The 13,139-nt window shown below is 32.1% G+C and overlaps 1 protein-coding gene across 2 annotated transcripts in view; it reads right to left on the bottom strand.

Moving 5' to 3' along the window:
* LOC132703288 (octopamine receptor beta-3R-like) overlaps window positions 1–9,059 on the bottom strand; it is a 305,268-nt gene extending 296,209 nt beyond the window's left edge. For both annotated transcript variants that reach the window (XM_060672445.1, XM_060672444.1), the window contains exon 1: window positions 8,831–9,059. The gene's annotated coding sequence lies outside the window, so the exon portion shown is untranslated. The remainder of the gene's footprint in view (window positions 1–8,830) is intronic.
* Between the last annotated feature and the right edge of the window lie 4,080 nt (window positions 9,060–13,139).

Below are 13,139 nucleotides of genomic sequence, written 5' to 3' on the forward strand. Positions count from 1 at the left end.
AATTTTTGTTACTTTGCAAAATGTTTTGATAAACGATCTAAACGGATTTTTTCTGTGACTGAGATTATTTTCACTTAAAAAATAAACCGAACTCAAAAGATATAACCTCAAAAATCGTGAGCGTCGCTATTATAGAAAACTTCAAAAAGTTCCGATAGTTTATCTTAGTCACAAGAATTTCACAAAAACGTTCCAATTTATTATATAACAAATTAAGTCATTTGGTCAATTTCCAGACGCGTTTGTTCACTTTTGATTCTTTTGCCGAATAAAAAATAAACTGACGGAAGCCACTTTCATCCCCTCCACATTTTGAACTACCTTCTGTCGCCAAAGGAGTCCGCAGTGGATTTTCATTCGGGCTCGGTAACCAAGGATTGTGTAGCAGTGAGGCACATATGGGCTGGGCAAAGAAATACTTTTTGAATTGGATTATTTTTGAATTATTGTGAATAACAAAAATCACTCTGGTTTAGTTTTTGGTGTAGCACATCGCCTATTATATCGGTATTATAGAAAAGGATACATCCAAATTTCACTATTTCCAGTTCTGGTTACTACTTAATTATCCGGTTAATAAACATTCCTAATAGTAGCTTGCGATTAGCTCCCAAAAAAATAATTTACCGACAATTACTTAAAGCGTCCAAAGAGCCCTTTTTTAGGGTAATAATTGGAATGGAAAAAGATATAAATGTTATTATAATTAAAATTATTAAAAATTAAACCAGGGAACAAATCCAAAACGATTTATTGTTAAGTAATATATATTTTATATATTACATCATTTACACTTGTACTAAAATTTTATGACTTTACGATTCGATTCTTGGCAGTATATAGAAAGCGCACATTTGAAAATAAAATACATGACTAGCATAATAAATCTCACTGTCTCATATTTCGGAAATTAATGAATATTCAGTGTTATAACGAGGGTTTCAATTAATTCTTTTTTTTTAATATTTCGTAGCATTAGCTCATAAAAGTCAGCAAAATCCCCGAAAGAAAAATAAAAAAAGTGTGTCACGTAGGTCAACGATCAAACTTGAACGAGAACCGGGGAGGTCATATAATAACAATAATAATGATAATAATAATAATAATAACATAATAAAATAATAATAATAATAATAATTTCTATTGTCTAACCGATTAACATCCACTTAGAAGACAACTTCATCTTGAAAACTACAATAACTATAATAAGTATTCACTCCAGCAAAGTAATAGTGAAACATTCAATCGATTATAGTATTTCAAATTTATGTTTAATTAATGTGGTAAACTGTGAGCGACTAAGACAAAAAACGCCAATATCATTACGAAATACGAGAATAATACACAAAGTATTTACATTTTTCAAACAATTTACATACAGATATAGTAGTTTATTATTATATTTGGTAAATATGAATGAAATTCTCCATAATTAATTGTTATACAATGTTGTTGCATTTTTGTTTTATCATTACACTTGTACTAAAATTTTATGACTTTACGATTCGATTCTTGGCAGTATATAGAAAGCGCACATTTGAAAATAAAATACATGACTAGCATAATAAATCTCACTGTCTCATATTTCGGAAATTAATGAATATTCAGTGTTATAACGAGGGTTTCAATTAATTCTTTTTTTTTAATATTTCGTAGCATTAGCTCATAAAAGTCAGCAAAATCCCCGAAAGAAAAATAAAAAAAGTGTGTCACGTAGGTCAACGATCAAACTTGAACGAGAACCGGGGAGGTCATATAATAACAATAATAATGATAATAATAATAATAATAATAACATAATAAAATAATAATAATAATAATAATTTCTATTGTCTAACCGATTAACATCCACTTAGAAGACAACTTCATCTTGAAAACTACAATAACTATAATAAGTATATCATTACGAAAGTCATTCAATAATTTCATCAACTGATAGGGAGGACCTTTGATCAAAAAATTGGTTTTTGGAATTACTAGGTGAAATACGGGTGATGCCTTACACTCCTTGAAGGAATATGAAAATTAAACTGTCTCAGTCACTCAAGGCAATCCACTAATAAATTGCAAAATTTATATAAACACTGAAATGAAAGGTACCTCCTACTACTCAACAGTGAGGGAACCTTAAACATTAGTAATAAATCACTCTGTGGCAGTCCCCTAGCCGCGTAGAAACCATTTACATGAAAGTGAAGAAATTTCAGAAAATTTCTGTGTACTTTTTCAATTTGAGTGATGTAGTAGCCAAAAGGTGTTTGCCACACCCTAGAACCATACTCTAACACATAAATAGAGTATAACAGTTTTTAAAGTATGTTCTCTAGCATTTCTCACTATGAATCTCAGGATTTTGAGTGCACCTCCTCAGGCTGAAGGAGAGTTTAGCGTCAAACGTTACATCCAGGTCTTTAGAACTGTCACATTTTCTTAATAATACGTTATCCAGATGGTAATTAAAACTTATAGATCAGTTTTGTTTGAAAATGTCATTGCGAAACATTTATCTGTATTCAGGGGTAGCAGCAGCACACAATCGACTACAACATCAATTATTCTAAACAATATCACATCACCAGCAAAGAGCAAAACATGACTATCAATGTTAGCTACTATGTCATTAATGAAAAGCAAGAATATAAACGGTGTTAAATTGCTACCCTGCAGAGAGAACCTAAGTGATGAGTGCGGAGCTCCACATACTGCATGTAGATTTGACATTATGAATGCCACAAAATCATCACAAAATCCGGACATCCTCAGTTTAACGAGCGGTACAGTGTGATCCACCCAATCAAAGGCTTTTGAACAGTGTATATACAGGCAACCATCCGCCTCCCGTGGTCCAAAACCTTTTAATCTTTAATGTCCGCACGTATATCGAATGAAAATAGCATAATATGTCTTTACCCAATTGATAATAGTTATAAAGTTAATTTATTTTTTGTATTTTTGACTGAGATTGAATACGTCGACAAAAAAGGTTGCATAAATAAATGCGATATTCTTAAAGACGCTGTTTAATAATATAACGTTTTCGAGAACTCTTTGTAGCAAAAAGAAAGCCGAAGTGAATTTTTTGAAGGAAGCAGACAATGATTTTTTTTCTTAAAGACTAACTCAGTCTTAGAATAATTTTCGAAATCATTATAGATTCAAAACATTAGTTGAGACATAGTATATTTTTTATAAAACAATTTACTTTTTACATTACATCCTTAAGAATGAGACGCAACCAAAAATAATGTCGTCTAATATTTTCTTTTCAATGTAACGAAACATTCATTTCTTCCTTACATTATTTAAAATAGACTTATAAATATCATAAACTTGACTTATTGAAAATGTCAACTCAGTTTTCTGATCTGAATCTGTCGAGATTCTGTCCCTTATTTTCCTTACTAAAATCATATGCTACAAAAAGGAAAATAAGTTAAACTCTAAGTAATACGTACGGATTTTTATTGCAACTAGATAACACAACAGCAGTTGATGTTGTTAGTTTATGGTTTAGCTAGCTGTTCGTTTTGTGGCCCGAGTGTATTTTCCGGTTCGTTGCGCCGGTTGAGCGTTCCAGTGTCCCGTGTGCCGCATAAATCACATTTATCTCTAATAATGCAGGATACCATTTCGGACCTTTCGGGCGACCTTTTCTACGCAATAAATAACGCCTTTTTATACGACTTTATACGTAATAAAAAAAACGGAATACGAAACTCAAACAGCTCGGCAATTTCGTGGCGTTTATGGAAACATTCTTGACGATAACACGTGAAATGAATTTTTCATAGAAAAAAAATTAAATTATGTCGATGTCCCAAAAGATTTGGATCAAATTAAAATAGGAGGCAGAGGACGTTATTTCTAGTAGTAGTGTAAATTTTATTAGTTCAAAGTTCAGAATATTTGCAAGTGTATTAACTATTAATGGCATATATTGCAACAAAAAAAAATTATAGGTCATTCTAGCCCAAGATTATAATAAATATTTTAAGAAAAAAATATAATAAATAGTTGATAATACTATTTGAACACTTATTTAGGTGTGTGTGTAATAAAAATTATCACATTAACTTAACTCCTTGCGAGTTCATACAATATTCTAGTAAATATAAAAATGATAAAACAAAAATGCAACAACATTGTATAACAATTAATTATGGAGAATTTCATTCATATTTACCAAATATAATAATAAACTACTATATCTGTATGTAAATTGTTTGAAAAATGTAAATACTTTGTGTATTATTCTCGTATTTTCTCGTATACATTGTTGTAGCAAAAATTTTTTAAGGCCTTTTTTTACCGTATGAAAACAATAACAACCACCTTGTTTCGTTGAACTAATAATTTGATCGATAGATACACAAAAATTGTTTTTTTTATACAAAACGGAGCGTATACTTTTCAACCATTGATCTTAAAATTGCTTTCTTAAAATACAGCATACTTGATGCTTTACTCGTGTCCTAAAAAAAAATTTGATTCTTTGAAGTAGGCTTCGAATGATACTTATAAAATATCCAATTTCATACACCCTGTACAATACAAAAACTGTGCAGATTCAGTATTTTTGAATACTTATTGAATAATGAAGCCAACCCCCTTTATATTCAGTTCCGTTTCACTGTATTGTATTAGTTGTCCCTCACAATAAAATTAGATAAAAAAATAATAAAACTCGAAAATATTGCACTGCACAGAAGACCTGCTAATACACTGTTTTCATACGAAATGCCTATCCCTGTCATTTGTTTTGATTTAGTTCATAACTTTTTGGACTACGTGTATATAGGGCGTCCGAACTTTTACTTTGCGGTCGCTTAAATAGAAACATTTTTTTTTCTAATAAGCACTATTGAGTATTAAAAATTTTACTGAATTACCCTGAAGTTGAGAAATTCAAATGACGAATTTAATTAACTTTTATTTGAAACTTTTTCCATCAATCACAGTAGAGTATAGTAAAAAGATGTCATCTAAAAGCTAGGTCGCCCTGTATATTACAATGCCACCGAGTAAATGATTAAGAACAAAAAAATACTGCAAAAAAAAGTTGCGCGATACATCAGCGTAATGTTTACCGTTTACCTCGAAAAAATCTTTTTCGGGTGCCATCAAATGAGGAAACTTTTTGTATTGGGGATGTCCGGGTACGGGCGAGCACGTCCGGATTGTTAACCTTGATAAGACGAGGGCATTTATATGTGAGCGGTGAACCGGACAATCTAATTCTTAAAAGCGGACAACAAATTTCCTGTTACTAGGGATACGCTCACCTCTCCGGTACAATTGAGATCACTTACTGGATCGAAGGGGACGTCGAAAAAAATACCCCAATTCCAAATGAAATTAAACGTATTTTTAAACACCTACAAGCCAATAGTTGATTGTTTATTGTAGTATGCAAGGTAAATTATTTCCAAACTAAACGATTTCCGAAACATTTAGATTTTTTTCTGTATAGTTTTATTTTTCCTGTATCTAACTATCCTAATTCTTATGATGCACATTACAATTACTAGTCTCAATAACAGATTTAATGGAAAGCTCGATGGAAGGTCATTTCAACAAAATCGGGCTCATGTTAAACACAATACATTTGTTTGTTTGAGTTATTACCCATAGAGCACCAGTCCGTTTTTAACTATAAAAGGATAATACCGTTTTGTTTATTCAACAAAAATTGCGTCAATTATTTTACAGTCCCCTGTACTCATTTATTAATACAACTTGTATCGCTTGACTTTTAGAAAACAACGAAAGGATGTCCGTGCAGTTAATTAACCATTTTGTTAAACACAAAACGTTATTCAGTCACACGAAAGAGAATAATAAATATCACCCGAAGCGGCTCATTTTACCCCTCAGTGAATAATTGAAAAAGTAGTTTAGGAAAGACGATGGCAACAATAATAATCAGACGGACCGCTGTGGCTTTGCGGTTTTTACAAATTTTATACTTAGCCTTTTTTATCCGTAACATGCCACGTCATTCTATAAAAGCAAATTAATAAATGTAACGTATCCACCATAGGCAACCAACTTTACAGACAACAATTGATCTCATGATTTTGCTCTTTAATGAATTTTTACATGTTGCCTTTCTTTTGTTTTTTGGAACGTTTTTTTGCAATTTTTTGAGTAACTGATGCTATTCTGGATTCTATGGTGTTAGAAGAGGATATCGATCTAGCGGTCAGCAAGAAATTTACTATATGTGCAGCGTGTTGCAAAATTGAGTATCGTTTCTGCGCAAGCCCAGTGACACTGACTAACTGCTTTTTATCAATGTTGTGGACTTGCTACCTGTTTTTTGTCACTCATTCAGAACATTTATTAGGAGTCGGCTTATACGAAATATGTTGTGCAACGTAAACATGAAATGGGAGGAGGATTTTTTCGATGGCAGAAAGAAAAGGCTAGGTGAAAGCAGGTTGTATGAACCATATTGTTTATTGACTTATACTTGGATATTCGGTTTCGATAAAATTCGTAACATGACGCGTTGTAGGGTTCGTCGATACTCATACATATGCAAATTTGACACCCGAACAATGTTGTGTTCGGTTAAGAATTTGAGATTTATACTTTTCTTAAAAAACTTTATTGTGACACTCGGCCGACGTATATATAAGATTTAAAGAACATCAGATAATGATGATGGTTATGAAAAATTTGATAAAATCCTAATCCGAAGTCAGATTGGGAAGATATTAAAATATGTATTTAAAGATACAATAATGACGTAAAATATTTCAAATCGAATGTTTTGTGTCTTTATATACAGTGCGTAAATATTTTACAAATTTGCTAATCATGATGTAAAATCTCAAATAAGACAAGTTAAAATAACTGACCAATTTGTAAAACGTTAAATAAGCATTAGTAGTTATGGTTCTTTTTATTTTCTACGCTTTGTTTTTGAGTTAGATATTTTATTCTCGGGTTTATTTTATATGTTCTATTAAGAAACTGTTATGTTATTATATTATAGTATGTATTGATATTGTATTATGCAACAAGTTTGATATACGCCACTTTAGTCATGAGTTTGATTTGGTACGAGCGCAGCGAGTGCCTAATGAACCTATTATTTATTATTTATAGATTATTATATTATTTATAAATTATGTTGTGCTAACTAACTTCTCGTCTGTCTAAAAAAAACGGTGCAATTATATTAAAAAAAGAGAAAAATGTTTCTATGTTATATATCTTTCTGTTATTTAAAATAAAGTTACAGAATAGCGGTATATCCTATAAAAATACGTTAATTCCACGTGGACTCATTGCAATCATGCGCCACCAAATAAATTAGATACTCCAAGGGATTATAGGAGGAAACCCTATCTCAGCTTAAGCTCGTGCACAATTTTTATCGACCGATTCGAAGTAAAAACGACGCTGAATATTGTACGCCGAATCAAATTAATTGTATTAATCATAATGGTCGAATTAAATTCAAAATTTCAAAACAACTTTCATTTAATCAATCTTTCCTTTAAATCATTGAAAACAGTACAGTAATGGGACATTTTAATTAAAACGTACACAGATGCGCATCTGCGTACAAATAAATGTCAATCATTGCTTTGAATTGAAATAATACAAAATCGCCACACTGATCGAATGAATCAAAATAGACCGGATTTACCTACTGAACAGAGGTTTTTATGCGTATTTACCTCGTCTTGATACGTGAGCGAGCTTGTTTTCGAAGTCGGAGGTAATTCTTAAAAGTATACATTTTGGCAAAGTTCCCCGACCCTTTGTTATTTAACAAAATTTTCGGATGTCATACAAATGTCAAACTGCAATTAGTTTTGGAGATATAATATAAACTTAAGAAAACATAATAAATTTAAAGTACACAACTTTACTTGACTTCAAATTTAACATCTGCTCGTGTCACTCAGGGTTAACTAATCATTGCCTACCAAGGTAATTTGAATAACAACACATGCCATAAAATTAATCCCTTTCAACATAATCTGAATTTTTACAATTAATAAAGTTATGAGGACTTTTTCAAAAAGCTCAATATTCTAAGAATACACCAACCTATCAAATCCCTGTATAAACCTATTAATTTTTTTAATTTTGTTTGGACCAACCACCCATTATCAATAATTTAAATTGAAACAAATCTCAGGCATCTCAGAATAGGTAAGTTTTATTTTTGACATTCATTTTGAAATTAATTGATTGATTGCTTTTTTCCACAATCATCCACATTTTTTAGACGCTAAGCTGATTTCACCGATCTACTAAGGAAGGTCATTTCTTCATATTTGGTGTTAAAAAGACAAAAAAGTTAACAGAAGCATTTGTTGATATCGTTCTTATCTCAAAGAGTGAGTTTCATAAAACAATTCTGCCAGTGGCTCAAAATAAAATGTATATTTTGATAATTACTTAATTTTGAAGGAACAACTATTCTCACTAATTAAATAAAAATAGAATTTCTTTTAACAAAGATCTCTACTATTCCATTGGGTCCTATAAAGCGAAATAGGCCTTCTAAGCTGTTTTGCGATGTCTTCCTCAAAAAGAAGTCGAAATCTACGCCTACAAAAAGATTATACAAGTCTACGCACAGACGGACTGCATATACGGATTAGCTAAAAACTGCATTGTATTTTAATTTTAATTACGAGAACAAATATTTCTTTTTAATTATGCGACGTGACTGCCCGAGTATTACCTATAGCGAAAAATTTGCTTCGATGTGGTCCAAGACTACAAAATTGTTAGTGAACTTCTTTCAAAAGTTTTCGCCGGTAGGTAACGAAAAAATTGAACACAAAAAAAACAGTTCACTTACTTGGCGCATCAGCCGCGAGAGCGCATAAAATTCGCACCTCAAAAAAAAAGAAAACACAAACAAAAGCTGGTTCATTTTTCCACAAAAATGTTAATTTAGTTCACATCTTGTTTAAAAAAATTCCCATCGATTTTATTTCGAACTTTTTGTCGTGCAATATCTAGCGCAACGGGAGAAGGAAAACTGGATAGACAGGCGCAGGGATATCCCGATCAGACGCGCGTCCTTGGCGTCCGTTATCAGACTAGTTGGCGTCGCGATGCTGGCCCTTTCTAAGCGCTCACGCTTGCGCCTCAAACGCGAAACTTTATCATTGTTTTCTGTTAAAAAAATGCACAGTGTTTTTTCCTGGTTGAAATAAACTTCGGGATTTTTATTTGGAAGCTGGGTTTAAAATTTTAAACGGTGCTGTTGGAATTTGGGTCAACGCGATAAGAACTCGTATCTGCGAAATAATATTATTATTGATAAGTCGTCGGACGGTTTTAATAGCTGTGCGACGAATCTTCTATAAACATTTTAAATTGCTTAAAATAAGAACAAATTTTTGGGGCCTGTGAAAAAAGTGAAAATTGAAATGAGAAATATTAAAGATTTTTTCGATTTTCGAGTTTTTTATTTTTATTTTGGAATCGAATCAGCAGGATATTTTTCCAGTCTTTCAAAAGTACGCTTTCTCCTAGAAACCTCATTCATTACATCCGATGCATACAAAGGACACATGTGACAAAATAGAACACATCTTGCTAATCTATTACTAAAATATATGGAATAACATGGATGGCCAATATGGCTAAACAAGTTTTTTTTTTTTTATTATGTAAATGCAGTTATAGTTGACCGTGATACCTGCCAATTATTTTATTTTCAATAAAATACTACATTTTTATACAGTGAATTTTAGTTAATTGTAATTGCAATCTGTGATTATTAAATTGCGTGCTTTGCAAGCAAACATTTTGGATGTAATAATAAATAATTATAATAAATAATAATAAATATATAATATAATATATATATAATAAATATAATAAATAAATAAAGTTTTACACTAATTTTACACGTTTTAAAATAACACCATTGATTCTGTAAAAAACCATCAGAGCTTTGGACCACGAGTTGACCAAGGACTATTTTTAGAATTATTAAGACCCATTAAGTTCGCAGAGAAGCTTAGACAGGGATAATGAATAAGTAGGTGCCAACAAAAATAAAATAAAATTTTCTAAACGTCAAAAATTTTGGACACTGTGAACGTTCAGTGATTTATTTAGATTCTACGAAAGCATAGAAGCAGATTAGCAAAATTTTCCAAAAATGGGAATTTGTGAATTTCGTAAGTTTTGCATAAAAGCTAAGATTTACAATTTGTTGCCGAGATTTCGTAACTAAATGCGATGAGAAGAAGCTTTTTAGGAAATTTACACTATTTTAGATAACTAACTAATACATTTTCACTCAAATCATACATTTTTATGAAATTTACTAGAATGCCTGTAAATTCCGTAACAATTTACCAACTCACACTTTCATTACACAAAAACTGAGATTTATATTTTTTCTTACGAACTAAAACTAACTAAAGAAGAATTACCAAAACTTACACACACGCACATGAAATATCGTTTTTTAATTCACACTTTTTTTTAAATATCTTTGTAAAATGTCAATATTTTTTTCCGAAAAAAGTATGTATTTCGTAAAAAGATTGTGAAAAGAAAATGGCTTGTAGCCTATCCACGCTGTTAGAAGTTTCCATAACACTTTTTCCATTTTATATTCATTTTCTTAACTAAAATTCATAAATTAGTCGCTAATGTACAACAATTTAAACTAACAAACCACAGTGGTGGAAACAGTGTAGATATAGTAATTAATACGTCTGCTTGCAAAAAAAACGATTTTAAACAAAACCTATACTGTTTTCCACGCTGCACTGAATCGGCAATAATTGTTTGAAAACTTCGTTACTCCCCTTGTTTGGTGTCAAGCCTTTGTGTTTTTGTTTGTGCAATTATTACGAACGTTATACCGCAACGCAAAAAACTATTTTTTTCGGTTAATAACCGGGAACAATATTTAAAAAAATTAAATGTTAAAAATTTAGATCTGATTGCAATTCATATCCTTTTGGATAGCTTACTCCTCATAAAAAAGATTTTAGCCAAGTTAATTCTGAAACTGACTTCCACTTTCGAGACTTGTTATGTTGGTAGACAAATAAATTTTGGAAATACGTGAACCACTAAACTGTAGCTTTTACAACCCGATAATCTACGTTGATTGGAAACCGCTCGTTCCGTGCTGACAGACACGAGTAGCTATTGTTTCCGACGTGACGTAGTTTACTCCGCTTAATGTTAATTTCGTGATTAATCAGTATTGCCAATTTGCGTTTCAATTACCATAAAAGTATTTGCGGCATTTTTCAGTTAAATTTAGAATGTAATTTCAATTTTGTCGGAAGTTGCCAGAAAATCCCTTGTAACTATCCTTTTCTACTCGCTACTCTTAAATAACGGACCACTAATGAAGCGTGGGCAATGTGACACTTTAAAAAAGCGTCACCTTCATTAACCACTTTCGCGAGCCACTTCAGACGTTTCGGTAGATTTTGCTGTCACCCTCGCTGGATGCCTATGATAATGTAAATATTATTCTCCCTATTTCTGGGATGGCTCAAATCGGAATACCTACAGATATATCACTAATGGTAAGAGATCTTCCGACTAATAGGTTCATCAAAATCATAAAAAGTAGGTTTAATTTAACTCTAATAGGTTCTAACTAATAGGTTCATCGAAATCATAAAAAGTAGGATTAATTGTATCTATTAGTTATGGGGTTCCTCAGGGATCCCCTCTCCCCCCTTTATAGTTTTATATTTACGTCAGTTCTCTCAAAGATGTCATTCCATCGCCATTCCAGTATGCTGATTGACATTGTCGTTTACATCCTCGGCTCTAATCCGGTAGAAAATACTGAGAAAAAGTATTGGAAAACTAGTAATGAATAAATTCGCTTTTGAGTTTAATTTAGTTCGGGATTTGTTGTAACACTAACTAATTATCCGGCATTGTATCGACTCCACGTTACGCTCCAATTGGTGTCATTAGTCACCTGATACTCCCGATAGCACTCTCCATTCGTGTGTGTATCCGGAGGCGGTCGAGACACCACGTCGCATCGGCTTGTTGTCTGGCGACCTCGATCAATCCATTCCGCCATATCCTCGTATCGCAAACATCAACCTATCATTTTCACGAATTTATTATCGTCATGTCTGGTGACACGCGTATATGGAAATGGATTTACTATCCGACCCTTGTTTCGCATCGTAATAACATTAGACTGACGTCTGTGCTATTCGGTTATTATCAACCCCGAATGATGTGATAAAATAACGAACCCCGGTAAGATTTGCATGTTAAATTTTTGATGAAAAGTTTTCGAATCTAATAAACGAGCCCTCAGACAACCGAATCCATAGGCATGTATTCATTAGCCTCAAAAAAGCTTGTCTGGCAACTTGGTTCGTAAAGTTAACACCAGAATTTGGCTTCGCTGAAACCGAGATAATAATTATTGTTGTTTACTAACATAGAAATATTAATATTTTGAGAAGTAGTTGGGATAAAAACCTTTATCGAGACCAAAAAAATTTATGGAATGTTTTCAATTTCTAGTTTTACTCTAGCTGCGATAGCTTCACGCATAAGTGGATATCTTCGTTTCATACTTGGAGCAATGAAATTTAAAAGAATGTCGAATTCTAAAATCGCATAACAGCTTCATATGCCATTGTTTGTAGCTATTGATGATTTCTTTTTCAACCAATTTCTGACCCAAATTTGAAAAGAAACAGAAAAAGACGAATTTGGGTCCGAAATTGGTTGCAAAAGAAGTCATCAAGAGCTACAAACACGGTTATGAAAGAGTTATATTATCAGAATGCTCGTGAATATCAAGCTGTTGAGACCTTCACAATTCCACATTAGGTAATGTATTACTATGAGGATACCAATTTTTCGTACTTTCGACTTATTTTACTATTCAAAATCTACAAACTCATTGGTCAGCACTGTGTTAACTCCTGTTTCATTCAAATGAATGGATTGGTTCCCATACTAGCGGCGATAAACGAATTTACCATGATTTGGTTCAGATAATCAGAGACTGGGACAAAAATTTTGACACCGAGACTACCCTGTTTCCAATTGCTTTAGTTTAATTTTTGAGTAGTTCAGCCCTCAAAGCTCTACTAAGATTTGATGAATTTTAAGGATGGAACTAAGCATTTGAAGAGAGA

The sequence above is a fragment of the Cylas formicarius genome, unplaced genomic scaffold (genome assembly GCF_029955315.1).
Source record: "Cylas formicarius isolate icCylForm1 unplaced genomic scaffold, icCylForm1.1 PGA_scaffold_6__28_contigs__length_40554024, whole genome shotgun sequence".
NCBI lineage: Eukaryota > Metazoa > Arthropoda > Insecta > Coleoptera > Brentidae > Cylas > Cylas formicarius.